Genomic DNA, 24,712 nt, shown 5'->3' with positions numbered 1-24,712 from the left:
TCACGCTGTTGCCAATCCTTTAGAATCTAAAATCTAAAGGTTTATTCATAAAAGGAAAAAGATATAGATGAGAGTTAGAATCAGAAAAATGGAATCAATTACATGCAGTAATGGCAAAGTTCTTGGTTCAGGCTTGTAGCAGTGATAGAATAAACCGCAGGTTTAACTCAAGTCTCTGGAATACATCCCCAGCTGGGATGGGTCATCAGTCCTTTGTTCAGAACTTCAGTTTGTAGCAAAGTTCCTCCAGAGGTATGAAGCAAGACTGAAGACAAGATAGAGGGGAGGCATCAGCCTTTTATAGTTTTTTCCAGGTGTAAGCACACCTCTTTGTCCTTACTGTGGAAAATTACAGCAAAATGGAGTCTGGAGTCATATGGGCCAGTCCCTGCATACTTTGCTGAGTTGCAAGGCATATTTGCCTTCTCTCAATGGGTCAATTGTATAGCTGATGGTCCTTAATGGGCCATCAAGCAGGCTAGGCAGAGCTAACACCAACTTGTCTGGGATGTTTCCCAGAAGCATAGCATAAGTTTGAAATAGAGATAGTATAGAGCCAATATTCATAACTTCAACTACAAAATAGATGGCATAGTTATAACCAGCAAACCATAATCTTGTCTTTAGACATCTCATTTGACCCCTTTTATACAAGATTTGGTGCCTCTACAGGACTTTGGTTGCAACCCTGTTCTATATGGTCCCAGTTCAAATCAATAACGTGACAGGAGGATGGGACAGAAATTTATGGAAGAGAGTGAGTGGATCCTGACCTTGGTTTTAGGTACCCCTGGCATATTGTTATTGTGGCTAGAAATATTCCAAATATTTTGTGATGAGTAATTTGTTGAAATTAGGAGAATTGGTGACCCACTAGGAGTCACTATAGGTTCTGTGTTTTGTTAGAGTTTGCTATAAAAGATTAGGTAAAAGTAAATACCTCAGAGAAGTCAGAGGGAGCTTTTCTTTAGGCAAAGAGCTGACATCTAATCTCCCCATCAACTGGATGGAAAGAGAGCCCCTGGAAGTCAGCTGGCAATCTCTCGAAACCATGTCAGACTGTGGGTAACTATATCTGGGATGTCCTAAACCTATTGCGTGTGTGTGTGTTTAATATCTAATAAGTAGTAGTTTTAGCTAAGAGCTCGCTTGTGTGTATCAGTCATTTATCAGACAGAAGTGCTGTGTTCCCATTGATTTATTCCTGACATCGCCTGGAAAGAAACAGTTAAGTTACCACTGCTTTGGGTTCTGAAAACCCCCAAGTAACACCACAAGATGGTTAGCTGTCCTACCAGGACAAGACAGCTGGTGATTCCTCTTATCTGCCCGCAGAGCAGTCTCGAATATATAGCAATGTCAATAGTTACCCTAGTGTTCCATCATTGCTACCCCAAGCAGAGCAGTGGTAGGTGATTTCCTAAAAGAAATTAGTTAGTGATCTCTCAGTGGAGTTGTTAGTAGAAAGGTATCCATGCTACAGTCACAGTTATTACACTATTGGAAGTCTCAGCAGCGTGACCAAGGATTATTTAAGGAGACTGAATTACCCTCCCATCCATGTAAATGTTGAGACACGTTAGAAGGACAGCATAGGAGAAGCTTGTACTCTTGCTGCATTGGCTGTTTCTAAGGACAGGAGAGTTTAGTTTCCAGTGATGGTAGTCTGACACATTTCGTGAGTATTAAAATCATTTAAAAGTTGTGAACTTTAAAATAAAACAAACGTAATCTTGCCTTTCAGGTGTGGTTTTTTTTTCTTAGCCATAAAATCAATGAATCCATTAATTTTTTTCACACCTGGAACATTAACTCAATACAATTTATTTTTATATTGCACATATAACCCTACTACTATATAGCACATGTAACACTATTCTCACAAAATGCTTTATAATATCTCTAAACAAAAGATAATCTGTAGGATTTAAGGCAAATTTTAAAGAGAGGAAGTGGGTACAGTAACACAGAAAGAGGAGAATAAAGGGAGCGGTCCGGACTGATGATGCAGTCCAAGAGTGACCTTCTTCCTGACCAATTCATTTATTAAATGCACTAAAAAAGCAGGTAATACACTAGGTCAGGACTTTGATATATATTCACTAGGTTTGTATTGTCTAGCCTTGTAAAAAAACAGAAACGTGTTGTATTATGTATGTGCATTTCCCTTCATATATAAAGATAATCACAAGCATTCTTTGAAAAAGTTGTTCTTACACATTGCTGACTTGCAGCTACCAAATTGATATCTCATTAACTGTACATGCATTCCTTGGGAAATTGAATTGATAGTTTACAAAAATGGAATGTGGTCTTTCACTTTGTATTTTCAGTATTTGTTAGGTAAATGTTTTTTGATAAGTAATAGCAACCACTAGAGTCTCCAGTGAATTATATTCCATGCTTGTTGCCTACAAGATATTTCCACATATGCAGGCTAAAATAATATTGTCTCTTACTTTGAAAAAATAATATTAGAAGCCCCTTAATTCATTAAGTGAACATAAGACCCTTAAAGTTGGTGTTCTGCCTTGCCTAATAAATTGTCCACCACTCCCAGTGATGAACTGTGTTCAGCAGAAGTGAATTGCACCAATGCTTGGAACCAGTAGTACAAAGTGTATTCAAATATTTTTAGGCCCATGAAATTTTGAACTTTTTTCTCAGCATTCATTAAAATTCAGGAACTTCCATGTTGGCACACTAAGGCCCTAATAATACAAAGATTTTTACTCATGCCAAGTCTCACTGAGTTCATAGGACTCCACATGGGCATTAAGTTCTGCTTGCTGATTACTTTCAGAAGTGGCTCATGTTAAGTCAACATATCATTTCAAAACTCTTGCTGCAACAGAATTCAAGAGTGGTTTGAATGCCCTCAAAATTAATGCCTGAAGATTCAACTTTTTGAGATAATTATCCAGTCTATGTCTAGCAGCAGAATTCTGGAACTGTTACTGGTTTTCAGAGCATGAGCAATGCTAGCTGATAGAAAATACAATTTGCTTTCCCACAGCAAGTGTGGAACCTGCTGCTAATGGAAGACAAATTATACTGAGAATCAGACATACGTATTTATCATGGTATCTTATAGTACTGTGCTAGTTTCAGTGAGTGGCAGCCACTGTTTCTAGCAGTCTTCCTATCTATAGCTATCTTTTACTATTCTTCTACTGCTGCTTAGTATCTAGGTGTAAAATACATTCATAATGTTTCTTTGTTTTATTTATAGTTTTTCATGGTTTCTATATTCTGCTGTTTTCCTTTGTTTTATTAAAAAGTGTTCCTTTTCAACTAGGCAATATTTACATACTCATATGGGTTAATGAGTTTTCAGACTTGTACCAACACTTATTTTACCTTAGTTGAAGGATCCTACCAGATTTGATGACCTTTTTTAATAGAATGCCATTTAAGAATATTATTAAATTACAGTATTATCATTTCAGCGCTGGATAGACAAAGTAGATTTAGCTTCCTCAAGTGGTAGTGGAAGATATACTGCTTTATTCTTCAATGCTCTCACCAGCTATTTTAAAGAAAGATTGCCCATTTCAGTGTTCACTGATCTGAAAAAGGCTTTATGGTATAGGAATAATAACTTCCTCAAACAAATTTAGCTTCTCATTTTTTTTTTTTTTGTGGCACTTCACCACTTACAATGCCATTCAAGACTCTTCAACATGCCGGTATGTTTGACTGTAATTGTAAAGCTATCAATGTGTATGTAGCTTCTAAATATTACAAAAACTATCAGAGATCAGATCTCTATTCTATTTCTTATATATGGTCTGCTTATTTAATTTAATTTTACAAATAATATTTCAAATCATTAGAAGATTTGCTCAATCTTCTGTTTTATATCATCACTATTACAAAATTTCCAGTCTCCTGCCCATGTTTTCCCAATATTTTATTAATCCAGTAAATTGTATTTATTTCCACTATTTTATACACCAGATAATTCCACAAGGAGAGAGAATTTTGGGGTAAATTATTTTGCAAAACATAGAGTCCTTCATTCCTTCTGACAGCTCAAGGTTGGTTTGTTTTTTAGTGCCACATCTGGAGGCTTCATATCATACAGTTATCTTACTAATCTCTTACAAAGAGGATATGCACTAAAAATATTCCTAAAAGGCATTTCCATATTGTATACATTCTCAGCAGACTGAGTTCATATGTCTGATCTATCACTGGACAGGGGTCTGATCAACAAACTGTTATTCACTTAAGTAGTCCTATTACAATCAAACAGAAAAGTGTGAAAGAAGCTTGCAAGACTGGGCCCCAAAACCAAAATTTTCTAAACAGCATGTCTTTAGACACTTAAATTTATATATAGTCTTCACTATTGCCAACTCTCACACTCTTATCACAAACCTCACACAATTTGGTGTGTTTTTTTCTTTAAAGTCCCAAATCCTGGAGATAGGTGATTAGGTAATGCTTTCAACTTTCTTTTTTTTTATTTAGAAATTTTCTAGCCTTAGTGGTTGGAGAGAGAAACATGTCAACATGAATGCTAATAACTCAAAAACCAGAGGCAAAATATAAAGAACCCCAATTTAATTTTTAAAAATCTTATGATTTTAAATTCAGTCTCAGGATTTCAGGGGCCTGACTCATGATTTTTCTGTTGTCCAGTGCTGGTAACATTGGGCCTGATTTTCAAAGGTGCTGAACATCCACAGCTTCCATTGATTTTATTTATCAGCCCCAAGTAAATACATATTTAGGTAAATAAATGTGGATGTACACATCTAACTTTAGGTGCCCAAATTTGGAAATCTAGTCTCTGTGCCCAAATCATGGAACAAAAGTAGCTTAGTTGCCTATATGCATGGGGAGCTGCAAATGACCTTTCCCTGCAATGTTATTACTGCTGCGGTTCTTAAAATCATTTTTAGATTGTTTTCCTTTTCAACCTGAGGCTTAGTCATTTTATGAACAGTGGCTTCATTACTGAGGAAAAGACAAAATCCCTTTATTTTTTCTTAACACTGTAGATTTCCTACCCAAAGATCAATTCAACTGAGCCTTAACACAGCCAGTGCTCTACAGTTATGTCACTGAATTTGTCCTGATTTTAAAAAGCATCCATTCTAATCATTTTATGTATCTTAAATATGACTTTGTTTAAATATATTTATTTTGTCATTGCAGTATTTAGACAAATGTATCTTTATCTTCATTACTTTTTTCACATATTTCTTAATCAGTCACCAAAAAGCTATTTTTTCTTTTATAGTGCCTTTGTATAATGGTAATTATTCTGTTCTTGTTATATCTTCTTTCCTGTCTTTATAAAGAATTATTTATGCCCACAGAATTGTTAATAATCCCAATTTTGCAATTTATCAAGATTCCTAAATATTTACCTAAGCAGTGGAGTTTTCTTGGTTGCCCTGAGCATGCTTTTTATTAACATTTCCTACCTTTCTTCCTCTTGGATTTCTGACTGAGTTTCTACATTGTTTCATTGCCATCTAACTGGTTTAATGGCTTGTAGGTTTGGATGATAATTCCCCAATATACTGTAACTACCTTTTTCTTTAAATTATGTGATATTGAAATATGAACATCCTTAAATTCCCACAGAACACTCATAGTGCTCAAAAATGATGAGAGAGAGAGAGTCTGCTTCTAGGTTATGTCTACACTACGAAATTAGGTCGAATTTATAGAAGCCGGTTTTATAGAAATCGGTTTTATACAGTCGATTGTGTGTGTCCCCACATAGAATAATCTAAGTGTATTAAGTCGGCGGACCGCGTCCACAGTACCGAGGCTAGCGTCGACTTCTGGAGCGTTGCACTGTGGGTAGCTATCCCACAGTTCCCACAGTCTCCGCCGCCCATTGGAATTCTGGGTTGAGATCCTAATGCCTGATGATACAAAAATGGTGTCACAGGGGGTTCTGGGTACATGTCGTCAGGCCCCTCCCCCTCCATCAGAGCAACGGCAGACAATCGATTCACGCCTTTTTACCTGGGTTATCTGTGCAGACAACATACCACAGCAAGCATGGAGCCCGCTCAGCTCAGCTCAGCTCATCGTCACCATATGTCATCTGGGTGCTGGCAGACCTGGTACTGCATTGCTACACAGCAGCAGCTAATTGCCTTTTGGCAGTAGATGGTGCAGTATGACTGGTACCCATCATCGTCGTATTCCTCAGTGAGTTCGGTCAGAGGTACCTGGGCAGACATGTTTTGTCTCCTGGAGTCTCAGTCCTGCCGGCAGTCCTATTGCACCGTCTTGACGATGATGGCTAGCAGTCGTAATGCACCATTTTCTGCCAAGCACCCTGAAGATGCTGATGGCTATCAGTCATGCTGCACTGTCTGCTGCCAACCTAAGATGTAAAAGATAGATGGACCAGATTTGCTCTGTATTCATTTGCTTCCCCCTCCCTCCATGAAATCAATGGCCTGCTAAACCCAGGGTTTTGAGTTCAATCTTTGGGGGGGCCATTCTGTGTGACAGTTGTTTGTGTTTCTCCCTGATGCACAGCCACCTTTGTTGATTTTAATTCCCTGTAAGCCATGTTGTCACTCGCCCCTCCCTCCCTCCCTCCATCAGACAATAGTTTCGCACCTTTTTTCAGCCCAGACACCATAGCACTGGGATCCTGGAGCCTGCTCAGATCACTGTGGCAATTATGAGCACTATGAACACCACGCGCATTGTCCTGGAGTATATGCAGAGCCAGAACATACCAAATCAAAACCAGGAGAGGAGGCGATTGCAGCGATTGCAGCACGGCGACGAGAGTGATGAGGAAATTGACATGGACATAGATCTCTCACAAAGTACAGGCCCCACCAATGTGCAAATCATGATGTTATTGGGGGAGGTTCATGCCATGGAACGCCGATTCTGGGCCCGGGAAACAAGAACAGACTGGTGGGACCGCATCGTGTTGCAGGTCTGGGACGATTCCCAGTGGCTGCGAAACTTTCGCATGCGTAAGGGCACTTTCATGGAACTTTGTGACTTGTTTTCCCCTGCCCTGAAGTGCCAGAATACCAGGATGAGAGCACCCCTCACAGTTGAGAAGCGAGTGGTGATAGCCCTGTGGAAGCTTGAAAAGCCAGACAGCTACCGGTCAGTCGGGAATCAATTTGGAGTGGGCAAATCTACTGTGGGGGCTGCTGTGATCCAAGTAGCCAAAGCTATCACTGAGCTGCTGCTATCAAGGGTAGTGACTCTGGGAAATGTGCAGGTCATAGTGGATGGCTTTGCTGCAATGGGATTCCCAAACTGTGGTGGGGTGACAGACGGAACCCATATCCCTATCTTGTCACCGGAGCACCAAGCCACCCAGTACATAAACCGCAAGGGGTACTTTTCAATGCTGCTGCAAGCCCTGGTGGATCACGAGGGACGTTTCACTAACATCAACATGGGATGGCTGGGAAAGGTACATGATGCTTGCGTCTTCAGGAACTTTAGTCTGTTTCAAAAGCTGGAAGAAGAGACTTTCTTCCCGGACCAGAAAATAACCGTTGGGGATGTTGAAATGCCTATAGTTATCCTTGGGGACCCAGCCTACCCCCTTAATGCCATGGTTCATGAAGCCAAGTACACAGGCAGCCTGAACAGTAGTCCGGACCTGTTCAACTATAGGCTGAGCAAGTGCTGAATGGTGGTAGAATGTGCATTTGGACGTTTAAAAGTGTGCTGGCGCAGTTTAGTGACTCGGATAGACCTCAGCGAAACCAATATCCCCATTGTTATTGCTGCTTGCTGTGCACTCCACAATATCTGTGAGAGTAAGGGGGAGACATTTATGGCGGGGTGGGAGGTTGAGGCAAATCACCTGGCCGCTGATTACGCGCAGCCAGACATCAGGGTGGTTAGAAGAGTACAGCAGGGCGTGGTGAGCATCAGAGAAGCTTTGAAAACCAGTTTTGTGACTGGCCAGGCTATGGTGTAAAAGTTCTGTTTGTTTCTCCTTGATGAACCCTTCCCCCCCCCCCCGGTTCACTCTACTTCCCTGTAAACTAACCACCCGCCCTTCCCCCCTTTGAGCACCACTTGCAGAGGCAATAAAGTCATTGTTACTTCACATTCATGCATTCTTTATTACTTCATCACACAACTAGAGGGATAACTGCAAAGTAGCCCAGGAGGGGTGGGGCAGGAGGGAAGGAAAAGGACACACTGCAGTTTAAAACTTTAAAACTTTAACACTTATTGAAGGCCAGCCTTCTGATGGTTGGGCAATCATCTGGGGTGAAGTGGCTGGGTGGCCGGAGGCCCCCCCACCGCTTTCTTGGGCGTCTGGGTGAGGAGGCTATGGAACTTGGGGAGGAGGGCTGTCGGTTACACAGGGGCTGTAGTGGCGGTCTCTGCTCCTGTTGCATTTCCTGCAGCTCAACCATATGCTGGAGCATATCAGTTTGATGCTCCAGCAGCCGGAGCATCGACTCTTGCCTTCTGTTAGCAAGCTGACGCCACCTATCCTCTTCAGCCCACCACTTGCTCTCTTCAGCCCGCGATTCAGCCTGCCACTTCTCCTCTGGTTCATATTGTGCTTTTCTGCACTCTGACATTGACTGCCTCCACGCATTCTGCTGTGCTCTGTCAGCGTGGGATGACATCTGGAGCTCTGAGAACATATCATCCCAAGTCCGCTGTTTTCGCCTTCTAATCTTCACTAGCCTCTGCGAAGGAGAAACATTTGCAGCTGGTGGAGGAGAAGGGGAGAGGTGGTTAAAAAAGACAAATTTTAGAGAACAATGGGTACACTCTTTCACGTTAAATGTTGTTGTTCACATTTCACAGCACATGTGCTTTCATTACAAGGTCGCATTTTTCCTCTTATATTGAGGGTCTGCCGGTTTGGTGTGAGAGATCACTCATGCAGTGCCATGCAACAGAATTCGGCTTGCAGGCAGCCATGGTAAGCCAGAGTCTTTTGGCTTTTTTAACCTTCATAACATGTGGGAATGGTTTCAAACAGCAGCGCCCTCATTTCCCATACCAAGCACCCATTGGGTTGGCGATTTAAAATGGGTTTGCAATGTAAAAGGAGGGGCTGCGGTTTCCGGGTTAACATGCAGCACAAACCCAACTAACCCTCCTCCCCCCCCACACCCAATTCTCTGGGATGATCACTTCACCCCTGCCCCCCCACCGCGTGGCTAACAGCGGGGAACATTTCTGTTCAGCCGAGCAGGAATGGGCAACCACCATATGTAGGAGACAAAGATTCATTCTTTCTATAAGTATAATTTTATTAAACACCAACACAAACATTTCTATCTTCTGGAAGGGACATGAAAATCAAGAGCACATTTGCTGTATTGTGTATACTGTGACAGGGTCAGGCCAGATGGCTACAGAAGAGTGGTGGAAGGCAGATATATTAGTCCCAGATTAAGTAGATCCCTTTTCCCTGGGTAAGGTGACAGGGGCAGTTCCAGAACAAGCAGGAACTTGCTGGAACCAATTAGGACAGACTGACTAATCAGGACACCTGGTATAAAAAGGCTCTCACTCCAGTTAGTGAGGTGTGTGTGTGTGAGGAGTTGGGAGTGAGAGGACGTGCTGCTGGAGGACTGAGGAGTATAAGCATTAACAGACATCAGGAGGAAGGTCCTGTGGTGAGAATAAGGAAGGTGTTTGGAGGAGGCCAGGGGGAAGTAGCCCAGGGAGTTGTAGCTGTCGTGCAGCTGTTCCAGGAGGCACTCTAGACAGCTGCAGTTCACAGGGCCCTGGGTTGGAACCCGGAGTAGAGGGCGGGACCGGGTTCCTCCCAAACCTCCCAATTGACCTGGACTGTGGATTCTACCAGAGGGGAAGATATCTGGGCTGTTCCCCAACCCACATGGGGAATCTCTGAGGCAAGAAAATCTGCCAAAAAGTGCAGGACCCACCAAGATAGAGGAGGAACTTTGTCACAATACACTATTGCTACATTGGCGCTTTACTTGGAGAATTTCTTGCAACGTAAAGAAGTACTATTCTCTAATGCTGTACATAAAGTGATGTTAGAATTAATCTAAAAAATCCTGGCAGTCACCAACTCTTAACAGTTTGTTTCTTTATCACTTTAAATGTCTCTGCCTTACAGAAACTTGGCACAAGTCTGAGATATTTACTCTGTTGAAATTTCCACTCCACAATGCTTTGCCTTCCTGAAGATAATTAGACTTAGTTATTTGGATTGATTAAATGGCATTTTTTTCCCCAGGCTATCATTATGGGACTTGTGCGTGCTCTCTGCACCTCACACATGGCTACTCCCTACCATGCTGCTTTCTGTTGTTGGAGGAGATATGGGGAACATGGGTAGAGAGGGGGAATGTGGAAGAGCATGGGAAAACAAGGATTTGTGAGAGACTTGAGAGGTGCTATGTGCAGGAAAGAGGGATTGTTAGGTTGATTGGGGCTATTCAAAGCAGGGGCCTATGGTGTGGAGTCCTGGTCCCTGAGTACTGATGTCTCTCTCTCTCCTCTAAGGACTTCTTCTGTGTTCCTGCTTCAGTGCACAATGTAGCTGAGGGGCAGCAGTGCTGTGGGGAGCCTTTCAAACACTGATGCCATGGCACAGAGGGACTAGGCAACCCACCTCAGACTTCTGTCCAGTGTACTGCCTGGGACTTTTCAATACAGGTTTCTCTGCATATAACCCTCGTCCTTACCAAGCCCTCCCTCTTCTACTGCTGGCATTGCCCCTGCACCCTGCACACCTTCAGTTTCCCCTTCTACACCTGATAGCCCCACTCAGTATTTAGATTTTGAGTTTATAGGGAGTGACACAAGAGGAATGGAAGGAGAAAATAATTTTATCTCTCTGACCTTCCAACAGGGCTTCTGCAAGATTTTTTTCTGCCTTAGGTATCCCACTCCCTTTCATATTTGGGGAGGAGAGAGGGGAAGGAGAGTAGATCAGTGCTATACTGGTGTGATGACTCCCATCCTTGGATGCTGCTAGTAAAGTGGGGATTGGATGTGCCATTGAGGGGGCACCAGACTCCCTAACACAGCCCCATTCTCTGAACATAGTCATCCCAACAGGTGTGCTGATTATAAGCCAATCTGGAGCTGCTGCAGTCTGTCAGCTCTCAGTTAATGCTATTTCAAGGTGGCAGCACACTCTTAAAGGGGCATAGATGTAGTTGCACCAGTGGCATAAGGTGAGAAGGTTATTGGGCAGGAGGCTTCTTTATAGAATTGGCACCCAAAGAGGCCAGCTATGCAGCCTGTACTTAATGCCTTCCCTGACTTCCATCACAGTGCCCGCCATGTATCCCATTCCTGGTTTAGATTAACAGTTTGCCAAATTTAGAATTTCTTTTCTCCACATTTTCTGCTCTGTATCTCATTTTGGGGGGGTAAAAATTAAAGAAAATGTATTTCAGTACTAAGTAGTTTTAAAAAAATGCTAACAAGTGATACTGTATGACATTCTGCAGTAAATAGCCCTCATAAGAAATTCAGTATGAATGGCATAAGTTTAACCTTTTCAGAATTCTGCACCAGGAGCAAGAAAAGTCTGTATTGACTGACCTAGATCATTCTTAGTAGAAGCCACCTGGAGATATTTCATACTTTACAAACTAGAAGACAGCACGTGAATAATTTCACATAAAAATAAGTTGTGTGAGCTGAAAACAATTAATTGACTCATCAAAATCTACAATTTCAAATTGAGACATAGGCAAAACATCAACTCATGCCTATGGAACTTGAAGGAATACAAAGTCTGAGCTAGAGGATAATAATCTGATTTTTACTCTATTTTTTTTGCTATGAGCCTATCAGGTTTCATTTTCTGTCCTAACCCCTATCTCTCTCTCTTTAACATCAATAGGTATTCCAGAGGCAGTAGCATTATCATTACCTTCTCAAATAGAAGTCTATATAGTGTTTCAAGTATATGGTCTGAGTAATAATGGGATAAGATGGTGACGATTAAAAATCTTGTCCTACTCTGCTGTATTTTTCAAAAATCAAAAATCTGCATTTGTGTATTTGTGTATTGACAGAAAAACATCTTTTAGCTGTCACAACTATAACATGGCAAACTCTAGACAATTTGGCTCTATTAACATCTCACTTCAGACAGAGGTTGCATTGCTGACTGAAAACCAAAAATCTCAACATAATACACAGCAAATTGTGTGGCAGAGCTCTCAGCTTACCAGAAACACACTGTGATCATGAATCTGTTGTTTTATCCAGGTATCTGTTGCTTTTCTACTTGAAAGTCAGTGCTCACAGAATTCCTCAACTCATTCATAGCAGGGAATCCAATGAATAACATTCAGTTACTTCTGCCTGAGCACGATAATCACAGTTACATGTGCTGCTTTACCTCCCTCTTGACAGTTGGGGTGGAGGAAGCAGCACAGCCCGTATGGCACAGCATTCTCTGTAAGGTTAAGGTGGGCTATGGGGGAACCTGGGGGATGGGGCATATCTTGGAGTCAAGGAGGAATCTGGGACAAACCTGGAGGGGGATGATTGTTTGTGTGAAATGTGGAAGAGGGTGACACAAGACGGGGAAACTGAGGCTAATTAGGTGTTGTGCAGAAGCAGACTGAGGACATTCTGGAGCTGAGGGAGAAGAGGAAGAAAATAGAATGACAGAGGGAAAGTCTGAAAGATGCAGAGCGAGTGTAGTGTAGATCAAATGGGGAACAGAGAAAAAGATTTGGAAGTGAGATAAAATGAGCATAAGACCCAATGGACAGAGCAGAATGGAAAGAAGAGACATTAAGCAAATGGGTTTAAAAGATTTGAAGGAAAATACTTGAAGGGAGGAAGAGGAACAGACGTAACAAACTCAAGTGAAAACGGGAAATCATATGAGGAAAACAAATCTATAATAGGAAAGATGAGAAGGGTAGAGTAACAATTTAAAAGGAATTTAAAGAGGTTAGGAAAGAAGTGGAAGAAGAAAAGAGATTAAAAAAACTAACAAGATGAAAAGTAAATTTATTTTATTAATCCAGTTACTTAATCCCATCCAATATAATCTGAAATGCAGCTTCATTTCACTTACATTGAAAATGTTTGGACATTTCCTCCACATTGTGTTAACAATGACTGGTTAGATCCATGAGAGATGTAAGATTAAGTCACATTAACTTTGCATAGGAAATCTCTTTGTTCTGAAATGCATTCCCCAATTCTGTCACCAGATGGCATTTCATATGTCAATAAATACTCATTGCAAATGTTGCAAGGAGAAACCGATGAATACTACCTCATGGATGTATTTCTTACAATGAGAATACAAGAAAGCTGACAAGTACTGTCTGGTCCTCTTACCAAGACATGCAGAGAAAACTGATAAGAATCAAGCAGACTCTTTTGCTTTACTCGTAAAGAAGTATAGAAGATTGAATTTCTATTTCCTGTCGCAGATTTTTGTGATGAACAGGTAAGGAGGAACTCAGTGAATTCTGAGCATCCAGAGTTGTCTTATGGAGATGAACAATAAAAGCTAAGCACTGTACAGATGGTATGCTTATGAAGATATATGGTGGGGAAAGCTAACAAATGTCAAACAGCTGTTTCCCTATGAGGAGAGAGGAAGAAAAGTGATGAGTATTGTGATGAGAATTGATCAGATAGTTTGCCTACAAATGTATGTAAAGAATACAAAGTAGTCAAATCCTGCAGTCCTTATTCAGAGAATACTCCCATCAAAGTAAGAATTTTGCCTAAGGGGGGAGGGCATCTTTTAGGACTCTACTTTATTGCCTTTCATATAAGAAAACTGAGAAGAAAAGATGTTAGAAAAGATGTTCAAGGAAAGCAGTGCAGAACTGCAATGCATTTTTAAGTTCAGTGTCTCCCAACATTTAAACTGAAGTGCATGACATTTTCTGAGCATGACGCAGGCATGATGATACACTCATCATGAATAAGGTTTCTTGCTTTGTTTATTTTTTGGTAGTTGGGGAGGGGAAACACAACAACAATTTCAAAACTTGCCATCGTCCTGTACTTTACCGTCCTTGTCCACCACTAGAAGTATCTGTAAAGTATGACCATTATTGATTTAATTGCTTGTTAGCCATTAATGTCCGAATAATTGTTTAATAATATACAGTTTATTGTATCATTCATAGATTCATAACTTGTAAGGCCAGAAGAGACCATCCAATCTGTCATCCTATATAGCACAGATCAATTATAGGTAGTCTATAAATAATGCAATAGAAAAAATACAATGCTGTACATAAGCAGTTGGAGAAGTAGGGTCTTTTTGTTTGTTTTTCAATCATGCAAACAGATGTCTTATCAGCAATGGCAACTTGGTCATAGCCTCTTTGAGTACTACCCTTTTCAGTTAGCTCACTTTGTCAGAAGCTCATTCCTAAAAAAAGCAAATAAACATCAGTATATTGATTGCGTATTAACAGGAGTTTACAACTGATAAATCCTATCATGAGTTCAAAGCATTGTTCCAAAATGTTGGGTGTCACTTTGTGCAATTTGCAACTGCATAGGTGTGAATAATACTGGACAGTCTTTCCCCATTTATCTTCAAGAGCTATTGTCTTTCTAAGGGTTGCAGAATGATTTTTTTGTTCTTGACTTATAGAACTTTAAAGGAGTTCACAGCTTGTAACTGTGCAGTAAACATGTAACTGTTTGACCACTTTAATCTTGGATTAGTTGTGATACCTGAAAGGTGCTGAATGCATAAGGTTAGTTCTAAGGGTACATCTATACTTATCTCCGGGTTCGGCAGTAAGCAATCGATCTTCTGGGATCGATTTATCGTGTCTTGTCTAGATGCGATAAATCGATCCCAGAAGTGCTTGCCATCGACACCAGTACTCCTGCTCTGCGAGAGGAGTACGTGGAGTCAACGGGGGAGCCTGCCTGCCGCGTGTGGACCCGCGGTAAGTACCTTCTAGTTCGAACTAAGATACTTTGACTTCAGCTACGTGATCAGCTACGTTATTCACGTAGCTGAAGTTGCATATTTTAGTTCGAACTGGGGGGTTAGTGTGGACCAGCCTTAAGAAAAGTAGTTTTTTCATAATGTTGTTCAGTGATCTTTCCTAGAAAGCTTGCTGCTGCATTGTACATTACGATTTATTTCTTATTAGTTTACTTTTGCACTGTTCTTTTCTGTTTGAATTACCACATATGTTGCCCTAACAATTCCTTTTTATTCATTTTCCTCCCCAAAACATGGTATTTACTGTGGTGTTGCGTGGTTTCTACAAATATAGATTTGACCTTCTGCTAATGGGTTTCACAATTTTCTCACAGGGCAACTTGCGGATTCAGCAGCAATTTCAAAACAAACAAAACCCTTATCTCCCTTTCTTGGGTCTGTTGTTAATGTGCTGAAGTAACTGTGGTCTGAAAGAAGAGCTTGAGGAGTACACTTTATTTAGTTTTCCATTATGTGTATTCAGATGGATTGTATCCATTAGATGTGTGATTACTGTATGTTTTGCAGGGTTCTGGGGAAAGATTAGAAAACAAGATAATTGAAGACCAATAGACATGCTACGGTAATTAAGTTCAGAGTTATAGCATGGTAGTAAATAATGATGTTTTGTATTTCAGTGGGAGCTGGAGGAAACCCACAAAGAAGTTCAATCAATATTATTTGTTAAAATTGCCAGCAGATGTAGTCATAGAATGTGAATAAAAGTGCACAGCAAATAGTATAGGCAGAAAGTATAAGGCAGAAAATACTGCGGGTGAATTGGTGGCTAAACAACTGGGGTGAAGCTGAAAGTTTTGGTTTACTGGACCACGGGGCTACTTTCCAGTGAAATAGGGGGCTATACAAATGGGACATCTTGTGAGCCTAATGAGCCTAATCTTAGTTGGATACAAGCTGGAACAGCCAAGAGGGTGTTAAACAGCACAATCAGAGGATGCTAAGACGGCAAATACATTACAAACTCAGACTCAGTGGATTGCCACCAAATTGAACCACCGGGGCAAAGAATGTGAAGAGAAAAAAAATGTTCAATTGCTTATATACCACAGCTAGGAGTCTGGGTAACAAACAAGAGGAATTTCAGGTTCTCATTGATAAGAAAATAAGTATTATTGAAATCTGGTAGGATGATTCATATGATTAGACCTGTAAAATCACTAGTTATATACTATTTCAGAAAGACAGAGTGGGTATAAGAGGTGTGCATGTGGTGGGGGGGGATGGCACTCTACGTTCAAGACACTGTTATCTGTTTTAGAGATTAGATAACTGATGACCACAGGATCTTTAATGCATATCATTCAATGTGACAACTAATAAAGCCCGAGAGGGGTTACTGGTGGGGGTCTCTTACAGATGACTACTGAATCAAAGGAAAGAACAGAAGTTACTCCTTGAGCACCTGTCTGTAAGGTGTGGAAACCAAAACTGGTTTTGTGGGTGTCATACAGCCAGTAGTAAAACATCAGTAGAGTTTCTAAAATTATTGATTATTTTCTAACACAAGATATTACACCGAACACAGGTAAATCTATTTTGGATCTCATTATGTTGAATAAAGATGAATTAATCAGTGGGTTGGAAGTTGGTGATTGCCTATAGACCTGTGATCATGACCTGATTATTCAGTATGGGCAAACACAGGACTGTCACAACCAGTAATACATATACTTGGTGCTTCAAATTTCCCAGAACTGAGGAAAATTGACTGGGAGAGAAAATTCAGACAGAAAAATGTAAAGAAAGTTGGGAGTTTATTAGACGGCTATACTTAGCTTCCCCCCTGTGTCTCCCTTTCCCCAGCTATTTTATGGGGGTGTAGTAAGAATAAACACAAGTAAAGGACTGTGAGGGTCTCAGATACTATGTAAGTACCTTAGAAAGAAAGAGTGTCATGCAGAATTCTTATAGAATTTTTTTTTAAATGACTGCCCTTCAGGGATATGGATTAATTAAATGGTAACACATTATTTGCACATGTAGGGAGGAAATGTGATACTGTTAATATTATCACATGCTCTTCTCCTCATACACCACTGGAAGCAATTAGGCACAGTAATTCATCTTTTGTAAATTCGCAGATAAACCAAACAGGATACCACACCCACCATTAAGGCAACACAGAGTACCAAAGCCATGACCTTCAGTTCCATGAATTGTCAGTAGTAGTAGCAAGCAGGACTTTTACTCTCTTTTCAAGTCAGATGCTAAAATGAGAAAACATATTCTCTCCAGTACTAGACAGGCAGATACAAACCAATATATTAGTGTTGGAGAGAGCAGTTCCAAGGAGCAGATATCCCTGGAAATATTATGAGCAAAACTTTTCTCATTCCTTTCTCTAATACATAGCTGCTTGAATTTTTAGATGTTATCATTGGAAACCATTGAAAGAAGTAGATCTAGAACAGTGGTTCTCAACCAGGGGTTAGCGTACCCCTGGGAGTATGCAGAGATCTTCCAGGGGGCACATCAACTCATCTACTTATTTGCCTAGTTTTACAACAGGCTACATAAAAAGCACTAGTGAAGTCAGTACAAACTTCCATACAATGACTTGTTTATAATGCTCTATATACTATACCAGAGGTCGGCAACCTTCGGCACATGGCCCATCAGGGTAATTCTCTGGCGGGCCGTGAGACAGTTTGTTTACATTGACCTGCCCGCAGCTCCCAGTGGTTCATCGTTCCCAGCCAATGGGAGCTGCAGGAAGTGGCGGCCAGCACGTCTCTGTGGCCCGTGCTGCTTCCCACAGCTCCCATTGGCCAGGAATGGTGAATCACAGCCTCTGGGAGCTGTGGGAGACCGTGCCTGTGGACCGTGCCTGTGGACGGTCAACGTAAACAAAATGTCTCGCAGCCCACAATCAGATTACCCTGATGGGCCATATGCCGAAGGTTGCCGACCCCTGTACTATATACTGAAATGTAAGTACAAATTTATATTCCAATTGATTTATTTTATAATTATATGGTAAACATGAGAAAGTAAGCAATTTTTCAGTACTAGTGTGCTGTGACACTTTTGTATTTTCATATCTGATTTTGTAGGTAAGTAGTTTTTAAGTGAGGTGAAACTTGGGGTACACAAGACAAATCAGACTCCTGAAAGGGGTACAGTAGGCTGGAAAGGTTGAGAGCCACTTACCTAGAAGTTCCAAATGACTGGGGAAAGGATAGAATTTCAGATCAAGTAACTTTCTAGACTGTGTGGGTGAAATTCTGGCACTATGGTCATAGAGTCATAATATTTAAGGCTAGAAGGTACTACTAGATCATCTACTCTGACCTCCTCTATACCACAGGCCACCAATACCACCCAACAACTGAAATATGACCAAAGTAAATGAGACCGACAGGAGACTAGACTATTATGTGCCACAGACAGAGTATAGGAGGGACCAAGATGCACCAGCGCGCAAAGCCCATAAAATGGCAGGGAAATGATTAAATAAGGTATACTTAGATAATCCTGGCAAGTAATCCGCACCCACATGCTGCAGATAAAGGCAAAAAAAAAAACCCACGTCCCGAAGGTCACTGCTAATCTGACTTGGGGGAAAATTTCTTCCTGACCCAACATATGGTGATCAGTTAGACCCTGACTCAGTCAGCAAGAACTAGCCAGCCAAGCACCTGAAAGAGAGAATTGTCAGTACAAACTCAGAGCCCTGGCTCACCATGCCCAATGTCCCATCTCCAGATGTAGCCAACCCTGATGATTCAGAAAAATACATTTTGAGGGTGGAGAATCCATCCTTGACATCTGTTGGTGGCCTGCTGAAACCCTGAAGCATGAGTTTTAGGAACATAAGACTAAACTGGAAGTGAGTCCCAAGACTGGTAAGCCCTAACCCCCACTATCATAAGCAACCTGCCATACAATTAAACTTATAAATTTGTTCAGCTCTTTCATAAAACTAATTAAATCCTTTGCCCCCATAACTCCTATTGGGACGCTGTTCCATAACCCCACCCTTCTGATGGTTAGAAATCTTCTGATTTCCAGCCTGAATTTGTTCATGGCCAGTTTAAGCTCATTTGTTCTTGTGCCAACATTGTCAGTTAGCTTAAATAGCTCTTCACCCTCTCTGTTTTTACTGCCTTAATGTGTTTATAGAGAGCAATTATATCCCTCTCAGCCTTCTTTTGGCTAGACTAAGGCCTTGTCTACACTACGAGAGTAGTTCGATTTTACTTGCATCGAATTTTTGGAATCGATATTGAAAAGTCGAACGTGTGTGTCCACACTAAGGACAGTAATTCGACTTTGTGCGTCCACACTAACGGTGAAAGCGTCGACATTCGAAGCGGTGCGCTGTGGTCAGCTATCCCACAGTTCCCACAGTCCCCTCTGCCCATTGGAATTCTGGGTGTAGCCGGCAATGCCTTCTGGGTAACAAAATGTTTCGAGGGTGCTTTTGGGTAACTGTCGTCATCCGTCCATCACTCCCGCCCTCCCTCCCTGAAAGCGCCGGCGGGAAATCAGTTCGTGCACTTTTCCAGTCATTGACAGCGCGGACGCCACAGCACTGCGAGCATGGAGCACGCTGAGACCATCGCTGCAGTTGTGGCCGCTCTCAACGCCTCGCAGCTTATCCTCCACCTTTCCCTGAGGCAGATGCAGAAAAGTCAGGCGAGGAGGCTACGGCACCGCGGTGATGTCCTGAAGTCTGAGAGTAGCACAGACCTCTCAGAAAGCAGGGGACCCAGCGCCGAGGACATCACGGTGGCAATGGGTCATGTTGATGCCGTGGAACGGCGATTCTGGGCACGGGAAACAAGCACTGAGTGGTGGGACCGCATAGTGCTGCAGGTCTGGGATGAATCCCAGTGGCTGCGAAACTTTCGCATGCGGAAGGGAACTTTCCTGGAACTTTGTGAGTTGCTGTCCCCTGCCCTGAAGCGCAGTGACACCCGGTTGCGAGCTGCACTGAGTGTACAGAAGTGGCCATAGCCCTCTGGAAGCTTGCAACGCCAGACAGCTACCGGTCAGTCGCGAACCACTTTGGCGTGGGCAAATCTACCGTGGGGGTTGTTGTGATGCAAGTAGCGAAGGCAATCGTTGATGTACTGCTGCCAAAGGTAGTGACCCTGGGAAACGTGGAGGCGATCATAGATGGCTTCGCCGCGATGGGATTCCCAAACTGCGGTGGGGCCATAGATGGAACTCACATCCCTATCCTGGCACCGGACCACCAGGCCACCCAGTACATTAACCGAAAGGGCTACTTTTCCATGGTGCTGCAAGCACTGGTGGACCACAGGGGACGTTTTACCAACATCTACGTGGGATGGCCGGGCAAGGTTCATGACGCTCGTGTTTTCAGGAACTCTGGTCTGTTTAGATGGCTGCAACAAGGTATTTACTTCCCGGACCACAAAATAACTGTTGGGGATGTGGAGATGCCTATAGTCATCCTCGGGGACCAAGCCTACCCGCTAATGCCCTGGCTCATGAAGCCCTATACTGGCGCCCTGGACAGTGAAAAAGAACTCTTCAACTACCGGCTGAGCAAGTGCAGAATGGTGGTGGAGTGTGCTTTTGGCCGTCTCAAGGGGAGATGGAGAAGCTTACTGACTCGCTGTGATCTCAGCGAAACCAATATCCCCATTGTTATAGCAGCTTGCTGTGTGCTCCACAATCTCTGTGAGAGCAAGGGGGAGACCTTTATGGCGGAGTGGGAGGTTGAGGAAAATAGCCTGGCTGCTGATTACGCACAGCCAGACAGCCGGGCAATTAGAAGAGACCAGCGGGAAGCGCTGTGCATCCGGGAGGCTTTGAAAGCAAAGTTCCTGAGTGAGCAGGGTAACCTGTGACTTTAAAGTTTGTGTACAGAGAAGCTAAACCTGCCCCCGTTTCTTTACCCAGTTAATGTTGATTATCCTATCCAGTTACATACCCCCTTCACCCCCCTTCCAACACACGTTTCGAAATAAAAATAGTTCTACTTTGTTAATGCACATCGTTTTCTTTAATACTGTTTTCGCGGGAATTTTTTAAAACTGGGACGCAGACTGTGGTGCGGAGCGGGTGTAGTGTAGTGACGCGAATGCAGCTTCTAAACTCAAGGATTGACAGGCTCCGCTGCGGTGGGATGGTTGTTTCAACGGAGCCTGTCACCCCTCCTGATCAGGACTGTGTGTATGGGGGGTCTATGTGACTTTGTGGCAGGGGGAGGACGGTTACAGATCCCCTGCTGTGTGGCTCTGTGATCCTGCCTAAGGACCGCCGCTTAAGATCTGTAACTGCCCTCCCCCACCACAAAGTCACAGAGCAACCCACCCCCCACCACATAACATGAAAACAACCTCCCAGACTAACCAGGGTAACTAGTCACTGCATCACTGCACTGTGTATGTGCCCTGCTGCTGTGCCTGCCCCCGCCTATGTACCCTGCCAAAGGTGACTGTCCTGTCCAATTACCAACCCCCTTTCCCCTCCTCCTCCAAAAGAACATGATTGAAACAGTAGTTAACAGAAACGTATTTTTTATTATCAACTACACATGGAACTGGGAGGTGAAACTTGGACGGGGGCTTGTGTCAGGCGGGAAGGAAAGAACTTTTCAAATTTTGGGGAATGAGAGTAGGGTGACCAGATGTCCCGATTTTATAGGGACAGTCCCGATTTTTGGGTCTTTTTCTTATATAGGCTCCTATTACCCCCCACCCTCTGTCCTGATTTTTCACATGTGCTGTCTGGTCACCCTAAATGAGAGCCTTCTGCTACTAGAGCTCTCTGCAGGGGTGGAGTGAGAGTTAGCAGGGACTCTGCCGCCTCTCCTTCTTTGCACTTTGGGTGAGGTGGGTATGGGACTTGGTGGCGGGGGAGGGCGGTTAGAGATGGACTGCAGCGGGGCTCTGTCCTCCTGCCTCCGTTCCTGCAGAACATCCACAAGGCGCCGGAGCGTGTCTGTTTGCTCCCTCAGTAGTCCAAGCAGCGTTTGAGTCGCCTGCTGGTCTTCCTGCCGCCACCTCTCCTCCCGATCCATGTTTGCTTGGTGCATTCGGGTCAAGTTCTCCCGCCACTGGGTCTGCTGTGCTGCCTGGGCTTGGGAACAGGCCATAAGCTCAGAGAACATGTCCTCCCGTGTCCTCTTCTTCCTATGCCTAATCCGCGCTAGCCTCTGGGAGTGTGATGCCAGGCTAGGTTGTGAGACAGTCGCAGATGGGGCTGTGGAAATGGGAAAAAGGGAGTGAATTCCTCAGAAAGATAAATGTAGTTGTGAACAAAGAACATAGTCTTTCTCTGTGAACAAGACCATGCACAGCACCTATCACATGCCCACTCAGCACAAGGTCGAATTCTCGGCCTTCGCATTCAGTGCCTGGGGTCTTGCACAGCACATTTGAGAAGCGGGGCAGCACAACGGAATTTCTGTTGCAGGCAGACATGGTAAGCCGTAGACTTGTAGCAGTTTAAAACTTTTATATTACCACTGGCCTCATTTCACATTTAAAGCAATGTCAGTTCCTGCTGCCAGCAATCCGGCAAGCGGGAACTCTGCCCCTGTCCCACCCCCTCGCGGCTGTCCCCGGGAACGATCCCTTTCGGCTGCCCCTCTCCCGCCTCCACCGCGTGGCTACAAACCAGCGGTTACAGTTCTGTAAAGGAACGGGCAAGTAGTCCCAACACTAACATTCCCCTACCTAATTCAAAGCAGGTCACCATGGGCGACATCACCCTGATGAGGATCTCTGAGAGCGAGAGAGAATGCTCCGGGAAAGCCTCCAAAGACCAGGGCCGTATGCCGCCCTGCTGTGCAGAGCAATGATTCCCGAGTACTTGATAGTCTCGTGGCGCGGCAACGTGTCGTACTTCGGAGGACCCAATAAGGCCGCTCTCCCCAGGAACCTCATGCAACGGCTTTCCAATTACCTCCAGGAGAGCTTCATCGAGATGTCCCAGGAGGATTACTGCTCTATCCCCGGACATATAGACCGCATTTTACTGTAGCTGCAGTAGCAGGGAATAAACAGTAGAGCGGCTTGTGCAGGACAATCACGGAAAACCGGACATTGCTAGATTTTTTTTCAAAACTTGCACTGCCCATGACTAAACCGTTAAGCGCCTAGGGCACAGTAATCATGAACAACCCATTCTTTTAATTGTTAATATTCCTGTTTTGTTAAAAATAAATGTTTAGATGTTTACAACACTTACTGGCTGATCCTTCCCCAGATTCTGTGTCCGGGGTAACGGCTGGGGACGCTTCGTAGGGGATCTCTGTAAGGGTGATGAAGAGATCCTGGCTGTCAGGGAAATCAGCGTTGTGAGCGCTGCCGACTGCCTCGCCCTCCTCATCTCCTTCCTCATCTTCCCCGTCCCCTAACATGTCCGAGGAACCGGCCGTGTACACTATCCCATCCTCAGAGTCCACGGTTACTGGTGGGGTAGTGGTGGCGGCCGCACCGAGGATGGAATGCAGTGCCTCGTAGAAACGGGATGTCTGGGGATGGGATCCGGAGCGTCCGTTTGCCTCTTTGGTCTTCTGGTAGCCTTGTCTCAGCTCCTTGATTTTCACGCGGCACTGCGTTGCATCCCGGCTGTATCCTCTCTCTGACATGTCTTTAGAGATCTTCTCGTAGATCTTTGCATTCCATCTTTTGGATCGCAGCTCGGAAAGCACGGACTCATCGCCCCACACAGCGATGAGATCCAAGACTTCCCGATCAGTCCATGCTGGGGCCCTCTTTCTATTCACAGACTGCACGGCCATCACTGCTGGAGAGCTCTGCATCGTTGCCAGTGCTGCTGTGCTCACCACGATGTCCAGACAGGAAATGAGATTCAAACTGGCCAGACAGGAAAAGGAATTCCAATTCAAATTTTCCCGGGGCTTTTCCTGTGTGGCTGGTCAGAGCATCCGAGCTCGCACTGCTGTCCAGAGCGTCAACAGAGTGGTGCACTGTGGGATAGCTCCCGGAGCTATTAGCGTCGATTTCCATCCACACCTAGCCTAATTCGACATGGCCATGTCGAATTTAGCGCTACTCCCCTCGTCGGGGAGGAGTACAGAAGTCGAATTAAAGAGACCTCTATGTCGAACTAAATAGCATCGCAGTGTGGACAGGTGCAGGGTTAATTCGATGTAACGGCGCTAACTTCGACATAAACGCCTAGTGTAGACCAGGCCTAAACAAGCCAAGCTCTTCCAGTCTCTTCTCATAGGATATGCCCTCCATTTTCCTGATCATACTGGTAGCTCTTCTCTGCACCAGTTTAAATTAATCTTTCTAGAACATGGGTGACAAGTGCCTTGTATAATGGCATTAATAGTTCTCTATCTCTCTTGGACATGACTCGCCTAATACCGCCTCGGATCACATTTGTCTTCTTCACAGCCACATCACATTGTTGGCTCATAGTCCTTCTGTGATCAACCTGTACAACCAGGTCTCTCTCCTCTCCTGTTGCTTCCAACTGATGAGCCCTCAATTGGAAAGCAGTAAAAAGAAAATGACTGAATACACACTTCTTCTAATAAATGTAAGTAAAAATAACTCTTTTTGCTCATCTGTTTGTCAAGAGACAATTACCAAAAAAAAAAAAATGGTAAAGCTCCTCTAGCTATTAAAAGGATTCTATTACACCTCTACCCCGATATAACGCTGTCCTTGAGCCAAAAAATCTTACCGCGTTATAGGTGAAACCGCGTTATATTGAACTTGCTTTGATCCCCTGGAGCGCTACTTTACCGCATTATATCCAAATTCATGTTATATCGGGTCGTGTTATATCGGGGTAGAGATGTAGTTGCTCACTGCA

General features: G+C 43.4%; 1 long non-coding RNA gene across 1 annotated transcript in view; it reads left to right on the top strand.

Moving 5' to 3' along the window:
• Nucleotides 1–13,202: 13,202 nt before the first annotated feature.
• The window catches only part of LOC135972383 (uncharacterized), a 144,716-nt gene continuing 133,206 nt past the window's right edge, over nucleotides 13,203–24,712 (top strand). Inside the window, exon 1 of the long non-coding RNA XR_010588813.1 lies at nucleotides 13,203–13,402. This is a non-coding gene — a long non-coding RNA (uncharacterized LOC135972383). The remainder of the gene's footprint in view (nucleotides 13,403–24,712) is intronic.

The sequence above is a fragment of the Chrysemys picta genome, chromosome 6 (assembly GCF_011386835.1).
Source record: "Chrysemys picta bellii isolate R12L10 chromosome 6, ASM1138683v2, whole genome shotgun sequence".
Taxonomy (NCBI): Eukaryota; Metazoa; Chordata; order Testudines; family Emydidae; genus Chrysemys; species Chrysemys picta.
This window is presented reverse-complemented; position numbering and strand designations above follow the sequence as displayed.